Raw genomic sequence first — 10984 nt, 5'->3', positions numbered from 1 at the left:
GGTCATACACCTCAACTCTGTGAGGGCTTCTGGCATGATCTTACCTGTTGCCTTCTATGTCATCAGTGACCATGAGCCCTGCCTGTTGCCCTACACATTCTGCCTATACCTGTTCCGTTAACTTGTGGACTATATAATAAAGACCATTTAAAACTGCTCACTGTTCTGTGCTGCAATTGGGTCCTGCTGCTTCAAGTTAAAGTAGCTGTATGTAACAAATATATTCCAAGTAATCATAAAATGGCCCTAAATGTCACCAGACATTAAGGAATCATGTTAATTTCAAACACTGATATCACTGACAGTAGTAGTCCAGCCAGAATATTCACATTTGAAAAGCTCCGTTGCAGCCCTCAAGTAATGTTTATGTTGTCATTCTGTGTTTTGGCCTGATGCGCCACCCACCACCTAGCTACCTATCACCAAGTCAGTAGTGTTTCAGCAGCCAGGTTGCCAGGTGCCACTGAGCTGCAGTCTGATGTTACAAAAGCTCATTATGACTCTTAAATACGTTGTGACAATTTGAGAAACAAAACAAGGGTATGTATAGGAGACGAAACATGGAGACGGTTACAGCGGCATACAGCATTCAGCTGCACCCGCTGATACGGAGGAGGATATGCAGGACCACGTCCAACAACTGGCAACCCGCATGAAGTAGACTCTGGCAGGGAGGGGGCGAGGAGAGACAGCTCTCTCCAGTGTTTTGAACGAGGGCCACAGTACCATTTCTAAACGCTTGGTGTCAGAGTTACATACTTCAACTTTAAAGGTACAATGAGTTCCAACTGTCTCTGTCTGAACACAAATGGGCTCCAAGGTAGAAGATCCCTCTTCTAAGAGACTGATAAAAACACAAAAAAAACTTTCAGTTGGGCCAGTGAGTTCTTCAGCCTCTCCACAACATCTTACTTCAAAATCAGGAACACACTGAAACTGGCAGAGGTCAGTGCAGTGACAGGTTTACTGTATAATAAGCAGAAGACATGTAGACCAAGTTGGTCCAGGGATCAAAAACTCAAACATTGATACTAAACTTCCTGCATTCCTCAGTTGCTGTCATGTGAGGGGACATCAAGTGCTTGCTTGTGTCACTTAGTTTCACACAACCATTATATTCTAAGGCACATTTAGCTGCACATTACATTTATGTGAAGGAACTCCTTTTGCTAAAGATGTCGGTGGAGCAGAGACATGCATTCTGAAAAAAGCAGCGTTTGAGGTTTGCTGGTACTTCCTGTTTGTGTGGGTTTTTTCAAGCAATTCTGAGGAGTGGGGTTTTGTTTTTTTTTATCTCAGCCCTGAGAGTTGCAGGTTGCATTCGTCACACAATAGTGTGAGGTTCTTTATATACCAGCACTTAAGAATGTTTCCACTGTTAATAAATGCAACACAACATGCAAGGATTGTTGAATAATTTATTCAAACTTTACAAAAATGGGGTGTAAGTCCAATACCACTATGGCAATATAATTTAGAAAGTGGAAAGTCAACTTAATGTCATGGCCTCCAACTTTCTTTTCAGCTAAAGTAGCATCTCATGTTTTGTTCTTGACAGATTGCAGTGCAAATGCTATTGTGTAACAGTGATTATTAAACTAAGCAACCATTTATGAGGTGAGATTAGCTACATTAGAGTTATGGCTGAATCGATTCTACTCAGTAAGGATTGTTTGGAGATCACCTCCAAGTTCCCTCTGTAACCCAATACAGCCCTTTACTGTCTATGCTGCCATCTAGAAAGAGGAGCAGGACATTCATGCTACACAGTATACCCTGACTCTGAAAGCCCAAACTGAATATTGCCTACAGGTTTAGTTTAGTTTAGTTTAGTTTTATTAGGATCCCCATTAACTGCAGCCTTGCTGAAGCTATTCTTCCTGGGGTCCAACCATAGCATAAAAGAACACAATTAATACAAAATATAACACAACATAATAAAGTAGAGAGAAAAACAAAGGTATATGTATACCTAGTCATACACATAAATATACTCACATACAGTTGTGTTCAAAATAATAGCAGTCCCACATCACTAGCAAGATAAATACACTGCAAGTAAGTTTCTAGAAGGTTTAGTAAAGGTATAGAAAACCAACAGGCATGACGTGCATCCTGCTGATTCTGTGATTCTGAATCATTTACTGAAAGGGGCGTGTTCAAAAAAATAGCAGTGCTGAATTCAATTAGTGAGGTCATTGATTATGCGGAAAAAAAGGTGTTAATCAGATGGCCCTTATTTAAGGATCAAGGCAACTGACGCTGCATATGCTGGCTGTGCATTTGTCTTTGAAAAACAGAGTAAAATGGGTCGTTCAAGACACTGTTCAGAAGAAGAGTGTTCTTTGATTATAGGTTTTCCCCTCTTTTATTAATTTCTTAAAAAAGGGCAGAAAATGAGAGGCTGTTCAGCTAAAATGATATCAAACGCTTTAAAATGGCAGCCAAAACCAGAAAGGCAAGGAAGAAAAAGGAAAAACGACTATTCGAATGGATTGGAGAATAACCAAAATGGCAAAGGCTCAGCCAATGATCAGCTCCAGGAGGATCAAAGAAGATCTAAGATTGCCTGTGAGTACTGTAACAATCAGACAACTTCTATGTGAAGCCAAGCTACCAGTAAGAAGCCCCCGCAAAGTCCCATTGTTTAAAAAAAAAAAAAAAAAAAAAAAAAAGATGTGCTGAAGCGGTTACAATTTGCCAAAGATCACATTGACTGGCCTAAAAAGAAATGGCGTAATATTTTGTGGACTGATGAGAGTAAGATTATTCTTTTTGGGTCTAAGGGCCACAGACAGTTTGTCAGACGTCCTGCAAACACTGAATTCAAGCCACAGTACACAGTGAAGACGGTGAAGCATGATGGTGCAACACTATGGTGTTAGTCCTATTTATCGCATACCAGGGATCATGGATCAGTTTGAGTACATCAGAATACTGGAAGAAGTCATGTTGCCGTATGGTGAAGAGGAAATGCCCTTGAAATGGGTGTTTCAACAAGACAATGACCCCGAAAACACCAGCAAGCGAGCAAAATCATGGTTGCAGACAAACAGAATTCAAGTAATGGAGTGGCCAGCACAATCCCCGGACCTTAATCCCATTGAAAACTTGTGGGCTGACATAAAAAATGCTGTTCATGAGGCAAAACCAAGAACTGCAGAGAAATTGTGGAACGTAGTGCAATTGTCCTGGGCTGCAATACCTGTTGACCGGTGCCAGAAGTTGGTCGACTCCATGTGCCACAGATGTGGCACAGGTTTTGTTTTTTGATTCACCATCTATTTAAAAAATCTATTAATTTCCCATCTGATCAATAAAATCACCATAAACAACTTTCTTTTATTATCAAGATTTGTCTGTTCTGTTTTCTGCATATTGTGTGATTATGGATAAAAATAACGTAAGATAAAGACTGACATCCTTCTTAAATTCAGTTTGACTTAACCATCAGAATGTGAATCAGACTCACAGTGGACACCACGGCCGACGAGTCCAGCCAACAGGAAAACAGTTAGCAGCCCCAGAGACAGAACAACAGCTCGATGAAATCTCCTCTCTGAACTCTGTGGACCTGATGACAGAAACAGTGAATACAGTCAATGAAAGAACAGTAATCAGAAAAGATCAGATCAGTATTAGTATAGTAATTTAGATCTTTGAAACATTTCTACCTGTCTGTTTAGTTGAAGTTGTTGGGTCAACATTTGCACACATTTCCTCCATCGTTCATGAGAAAGCCAACTATTTCGTAAAGGGTCAGTTCTGTAGCACAAGCTACAATGCATGTACTGTAGGTGACAGTTATTCAAATGAGCAGTAGCAGCAGGTGCTTTAATGAGGAAGCAGATGAATTTAGACAGAGCCTTGTGGTATTTGTGGCCAAGACAACAGAGACAACTGCCATACACTGTTACGACTGATCTACAGTCTACACAGCATAAATGATTAGTACTCTTTGACGTTGTATGAAATAATTGATTTTGTAGTGATACTTTAAGCAGACTGTTGTGTTTTAATTAGTACAGTGGCGGTTTTTGCTATGGGCAAAGTGGGCAACCGCCCAGGGCGCAATCTACTCGGGGGCGCACGAGCGCTCTCCAAAAGAAAAAAAGTGCGTCCTCAAAAAGAAACAAACGCCAGTTTTCTAGACTAATAGCGCTCATTTCCACATCACGTTGGTGCAGTGAGCGATGAGGCGTCCCTACTATCATGTCAACTTGCTGCAGAGAGTCACGTATACGGGTTGTGTGTGTCAGAAGAAAAGGCAAAGGGGAGGGGGCGGGGGGGTCAACTTGCGACTGCAGAGGCTGTGAGCAGGTTGTGTGTGAGTCTCACTCTCACAGGAAAAGCAAGGGGGGGGGGGGGGGGGGGGATAGATAACTGCTGCTTCCAAATAAATAATAATACATTAATAAAATTAATACAGACCCGTTATAGCTACATGTAAGTTATTGGGTTATGTGAAAATGCAATAAATAAATAAAATGCAAAAAAAAAAAGTTTGACATACTATATTTCATTTATTCACCTTATTTTTGTGTGGTGAAGGATTTGTGCAATTTACATTGGTGTTAACATACTACATGTCATTTATTTATCTTAATTTCTTTCTCTACTCTTGTTAACTTTTGTATTTAATAACATATGTAATAAAATAACATGGATAGTTCAATATGTGCATGTGATCGGGTGCTTGTGTTGGGGGGGGGCAATGGCCGGTCCCCCGGTCGGTCTGCCCAGGGCGCAAAACTAGCCAGGACCGTCTCTGAATTAGTATCACAGATGTTTCCAATCTTACAATCACTCATGCAGCCGGTTTAAAAGAAGAAAATTACTCTGCTGCTTAAAGTGGGTTACACAAGCTGATCTTCACCTGTTGCTGTCTGAAGGAAAATGGGCTGCAAGGTAGAAGACCAGGAAGACCCCTCTTCTACGAGACTGATAAAGACACACAAAAAAAACTTTCAGTTGGGCCAGTGAGTTCTTCAGCCTCTCCACAACATCTTACTTCAAAATCAGGAACAAACTGAAACTGGCAGAGGTCAGTGCATTAACAGGTTTATTGTATAATAAACATCAAATAAAACTCAAACATTGATACTAAACTTCCTGCATTCCTCAATTGCTGTCATGTGAGGGGACATCAAGTGCTTGCTTGTATCACTTAGTTTCACACAACCATTATATTCTAAGGCACATTTACGTGCACACTACAACATTTATGTGAAGGAACTCCTTTTGCTAAAGAGATCGGTGGAGCAGAGACATGCATTCTGAAAAAGCAGCGTTTGAGGTTTGCTGATACTTCCTGTTTCTGTGGGTTTTTTTCAAGCAATTCTGAGGTTTGGGTTTTTTTTATTATCTCAGCCCTGAGAGTTGCAGGTTGCATTTTTCACACAATAGTGTGATGTTCTTTATATACCAGCACTTAAGAATGTTTCCAATGTTAATAAATGCAACACCAGGGAGGATTGTTGAATAATTTATTAAAACCTAACAAAAATGGGGTGTAAGTCCAATACCACTATGGCAATATAATTTAGAAAGTGGAAAGTCAACTTAATGTCATAGGGGGAGCACAGGGAGTGGGCCTCTACAACTATTGTCCTGTTGTCTGCTCTGCTTCCAGTCCCACTGTCCCTTCTCCTTGTCCACACTGCTGTGGCCATCTTACTTATTGTACAGCAGGCATTGAATGATGTCCTTCCACCTCTGTGTCCCATCTGGCTCATCTATGGCAACCTGGATGGTATCTTGTAGAAAGAGCTGCAACTTGCAGTTGGGAGACGGCACCCATTAAACCTGAGAACTAGCAGTTTGCTCAAGAAGACTTTTTATGAATGACATGGTTAGCAGGGCTCATCAGCCTATTTTCGAACTTTCTTTTCAGCTAAAGTAGCATCTCATGTTTTGTTCTTGGGTCAGATTGCAGTGCAAATGCTATTGTATAACAGTGATTACTAAACTAAGCAACCATTTATGAGGTGAGATTAGCTACATTAGAGTTATGGCTGAATCGATTCTACTCAGGATTGTTTGGAGATCACCCCCAAGTTCCCTCTGTAACCCAATACAGCCCTTTACTGTCTATGCTGCCATCTAGAAAGAGGAGTGGGACATTCATGCTACACAGTATACCCTGACTCTGAAAGCCCAAACAGAATATTGCCTACAGATTTAGTTTAGTTTTATTAGGATCCCCATTAACTGCAGCCTTGCTGAAGCTATTCTTCCTGGGGTCCGACCATAGCATAAAAGAACACAATTAATACAAAATATAACACAACATAATAAAGTAGAGAGAAAAACAAAAACAGGTATATGTATACCTAGTCATACACATAAATATACTCACATATATATACACACACACACACACACACACACCCTTATATACATCTGTACACACACAGCCACACAGAAATAATAATGAAAAATCAATCAATATTCCACCTGTTACAATATTGATGGGTAATGTTTGACAGGTGGCCTCTGTTGTCTAAGAGGTAAAAAGTGTGTTTTTAAAAGTGCTTCATATATGATGACAAAAGTCTTGGTAATACATAAATGAGTAAAAATAACTGAGTCCAAACCAAAATAGACAGAAAGCAGTGTTTCAATCTCCGAAACACATCAAGACATGAGGAGAGGAGGCTATATGAGGAACATACAGTAATGTTGGTTATGAGAAAGTCTTTTTCAAATAAGCTAAGATGAGAAGTACATCACAGTCAATTATGATTAAAAAGCTTTATACAGTAAGAATAACAATGATCATTATTAAAACTATATATTAACATTAGAGCTTCCAGCTTGGTCAACCTCATGTCTGAGTGCTACTGGCATTGTCTTACCTGCTGCCAACTCTGTCATTAGTGACCCTGAGCCCTGCCTGTTGTCCTACACATTCTGCCTATATCTGTTCAGTTACCTTGCAGACTGTAATAAAGACTTTTTCAAACTGCTCACTGGTGTTCTGTGCTGCTATTGGGTCCTACCACTTCCTCCACCTGTTACAATATTGATGGGTAATGTTTGTAACATAAGGAGATGCATCACAATAAAATATGTGTTTAGGTGGAGGATTTGCTGAAGTTAAGCTAAAGTTGGAAGAATATGGGTAACATTCAGTTAGCTTCAAACTATAGATGTTTTTATATTGCAACCAAGGACTGGTTAATGTAATTAACAGTGTCTTAATTTCTTGACAACAAAATCTTCACCTTCACAGTCCACCAGTATGTTTCCTCACCTGCTACACTCATGCTATGTAAAACACTCAATGGAGTTTTCTTCTTCTTTCACAACTCATTTTCACAGGTTTTGTTTTCTGATTCACCATCTATTTAAAAATCTATTAATTGCCCATCTGATCAATAAAATAACCATAAACAACTTTCTTTTATCATAAAGATTTGTCTGTTCCGTTTTCTGCATATTGTGTGATTATGGATAAAATTAACGCAAGATAAAGACTGACATCCTTCCTAAATTCAGTTTGACTTAACCATCAGAATGTGAATCAGACTCACAGTGGACACAACGGCCGATGAGTGCAGCCAACAGGAAAACAGTCAGCAGCCCCAGAGACAGAACAACAGCTCGATGAAATCTCCTCTCTGAGCTCTGTGGACCTGATGACAGAAACAGTGAATCCAGTCAATGAAGGAACAGTAATCAGAAAAGATCAGATCAGTATTAGTATAGTAATTTAGAGCTTTGAAACATTTCTACCTGTCTGTTTAGTTGAAGTTGTTGGGTCAACATTTGCATACATTATCCCCATCGCTCATGAGAATGTCAACTATTTCATAAAGGGTCAGTCTGTAGCACAAGCTACAATGCATGTACTGTAGCTCACACAGTTTTTCAAATGAGCAGTAGCAGCAGGTGCTTTAATGAGGAAGCAGATGAATTTATGCAGAGCCTTGTGGTATTTGTGGCCAAGACAACAGAGGCAACTGCCATACACTGTTACGACTGATCTACAGTCTACACAGCATAAATGATTGGTACTCTTTGACGTTGTATGAAATAATTGATTTTGATAATTTAAGCAGACTGTTGTGTTTTAATTAGTATCACAGATGTTTCCAATCTTACAATCACTCATGCAGCCAGTTTAAAAGGAGAAAATTACTCTGCTGCTTCAAGTGGGTTACACAAGCTGATCTTCAAGTTAAAGGTACAATAAGTTCCACCTGTTGCTGTCTGAAGGAAAATGGGCTCCAAGGTAGAAGACCAGGAATACCCCTCTTCTAAGAGAAAACCTTTCAGTTGGGCCAGTGAGGCCTTCAGCCTCTCCACAACATCTTACTTCAAAATCAGGAACAAACTGAAACTGGCAGAGGTCAGTGCAGTAACAGGTTTACTGTATAATAAGCAGAAGCCATGTGGACCAAGTTGGTCCAGGGATAAAATAAAACTCAAACATTGATACTAAACTTCCTGCATTCCTCAGTTGCTGTCATGTGAGTGCTTGCTTGTATCACTTAGTTTCACACAACCATATTCTAAGGCATATTACAACATTCATGTGAATGAACTCCTCTTGCTAAAGAGATCGGTGGAGCTGAGACATGCATTCTGAAAAAGCAGCGTATGAGGTTTTCTGGTACTTCCTGTTTCTGTGGGGTTTTTTCAAGCAATTCTGAGGTTTGGGTTTTTTTTTTTTTTTTATCTCAGCCTTGAGAGTTGCAGGTTGCATTTGTCACACAATAGTGTGATGTTCTTTATATACCAGCACTTAAGAATGTTTCCAATGTTAATAAATGCAACACCAGGGAGGACTGTTGAATAATTTATTAAAACCTAACAAAAATGGGGTGTGATGTCCAATGTAAGCCAATAGTATGGCAATATAGTTCAGAAAGTGGAAAGTCAACTTAATGTCATAGGGGGAACATAGGGAGTGGGCCCCTACAACTATTGTCCTGATGGCTGCTCTGCTTCCAGTCCCACTGTTCCTTCTCCTTGTCCACACTGCTGTGGCCATCTTACTTATTGTATAGCAGGCATTGAATGATGTCCTTCCACCTCTGTGTCCCATCTGGCTCATCCATGGCAACCTGGGTGGTATCTTGTGGAAAGAGCTGAAACTTGCAGTTGAGAGACGGCACCCATTAAACCTGAGAGAACTAGCAGTTTGCTCAAGAATAGCAAGAATAAAGCCACTGTTTTAGGTTATAAACATGTACTAAATGACGTTGTTGTGAGTAAACTCTGAATGTTCCCACTTCAGGAGACTTGGATTGTCGCGGACGAGCAGTATGGAGGAATATTACAAAGGTTTTGTGTAGTTTTATGGACCTTTTTGTCTCGGTCACCATTGACGGCCGTTATATGGATTGTTGCTGCAGGACGGTTCCCCCACAGGTCTCCAGCTGCACTTTGAGGAATAAAAAACAACACCAGACCAATAATCAGCATGCGGGTGAGTCCATAATGACTTAATTTTGTTTCTAGGGTGAACTTTTCCATTAACATGTATTTGTGTCTGCATTCAACTCTTTAATATAAAAATAATTAGTTAAATAAACTTTTTAAAACATTTGTTAATTTCTGAAACGTAGGAGCGCAACAGCACAAAAAATTCTGTTATATATAAAATAAAGTGCAAATAAACTACACCTGTTAAATAAACGATTGCATTGCATATAAATTGCAAATGAATAATCTGAGCAGATCACTGCTGTAACTTTCAAACGCTGACCTGTGAGGTTCAGCTGCAACAGATCAAACAGTGGTCACTTCGTAAGAACTGCTTTAACAGCCTCTCTTTCAAACACAAAACAAGAGAACAGCTTGCAGTTAGCATTTACTTGTAGACTGCCGCTTCCATGTGTCTATATGGTTTTTCACATAGTACTTCACAGCATCCCAGGTCCTACCTTTAAGTGCCTCTGGAAATGCACGGATACATTCAAGACACTGTGATTTACCAGGAACCTTGCCAGTCTTAATGCTGTGCATCAACTTCTGTTCCACAGCTTGGATGTCTTCCTTGCTCCACATCTTCCTCTTCCTTCTTGATGAATCTATAAAAATAAAATAAGATGAAATAAAGGTTGGTGGGGGTGATTACGACAGATGTGTGTGTGTGTGTGTGTGTGTGCGCTATAGACAGTCTGAAGGCTGCAGTGCCCTCGCAGTTGTGATCCGCCTTTTTCATTCCGTCAACATCACATCCCCGGGCATCGATAAGAGCAATCGCTAAGCTCAGAGAAATATGATGTTGATGGATTGAGCCAGTTCTCAACTGGAACTGGTTCTTGATTCCCTTCCCTAAATTTGATGCAATTAGTAAGCAAACATAAGGAAAAGGCAACATGAGCTGTTTACTCCTTATAAGCCTATTATTGCACATGCTTTAAGAAAAATCAATATGCACAGTGCTGTCACTGTCAGTAAGCACTGTGAGAAAATGATGCTTTATTTTAATCATGGAGAAGAGTTCATGAGAACGACAGTCTGAGGAGACATCCTACAGAAGAGAAACCATTCAGTTGAGTTTGTGGCAAACATTTGACTTGTAGGGAAACTGAAAACGGAAGTGAGAAGTTGTACCAGAGATAAACCTTTTAGTTCAGTTTGTGGATGTGGTGTATGCACGAGAGGGAGGCCGACATGCTGCTCATTACTGTTTATTCAGCCATGCTGCTTCACTGAACTATGCGCATGCGCGCAGCACCTTGACCTGTTCTGGTTACACATAGATCTAGCCAACATAGATCATGAACAGTTACCATACAATAACTATGTGGTAAATCAATACACCACATTATCTCCCCTTTTAGCTGAGAATAACCATGGAAATATTAACAACATCATTTTTCCTGTTTCATTAGTAAACATGTTATGTCCAGAGACAAGTAACAAGAAATGGCTACAATAGAACTCAAATCACTCACAATAATATTTTGTAGCATTTTTGGTATTATCCTTTCTGATCTACATCATACAGCATCAGTACTTCTGGCAA

This window comes from Scomber japonicus, chromosome 11 (assembly GCF_027409825.1).
Source record: "Scomber japonicus isolate fScoJap1 chromosome 11, fScoJap1.pri, whole genome shotgun sequence".
In the NCBI taxonomy this organism is placed as follows: domain Eukaryota; kingdom Metazoa; phylum Chordata; class Actinopteri; order Scombriformes; family Scombridae; genus Scomber; species Scomber japonicus.
This window is presented reverse-complemented; position numbering follows the sequence as displayed.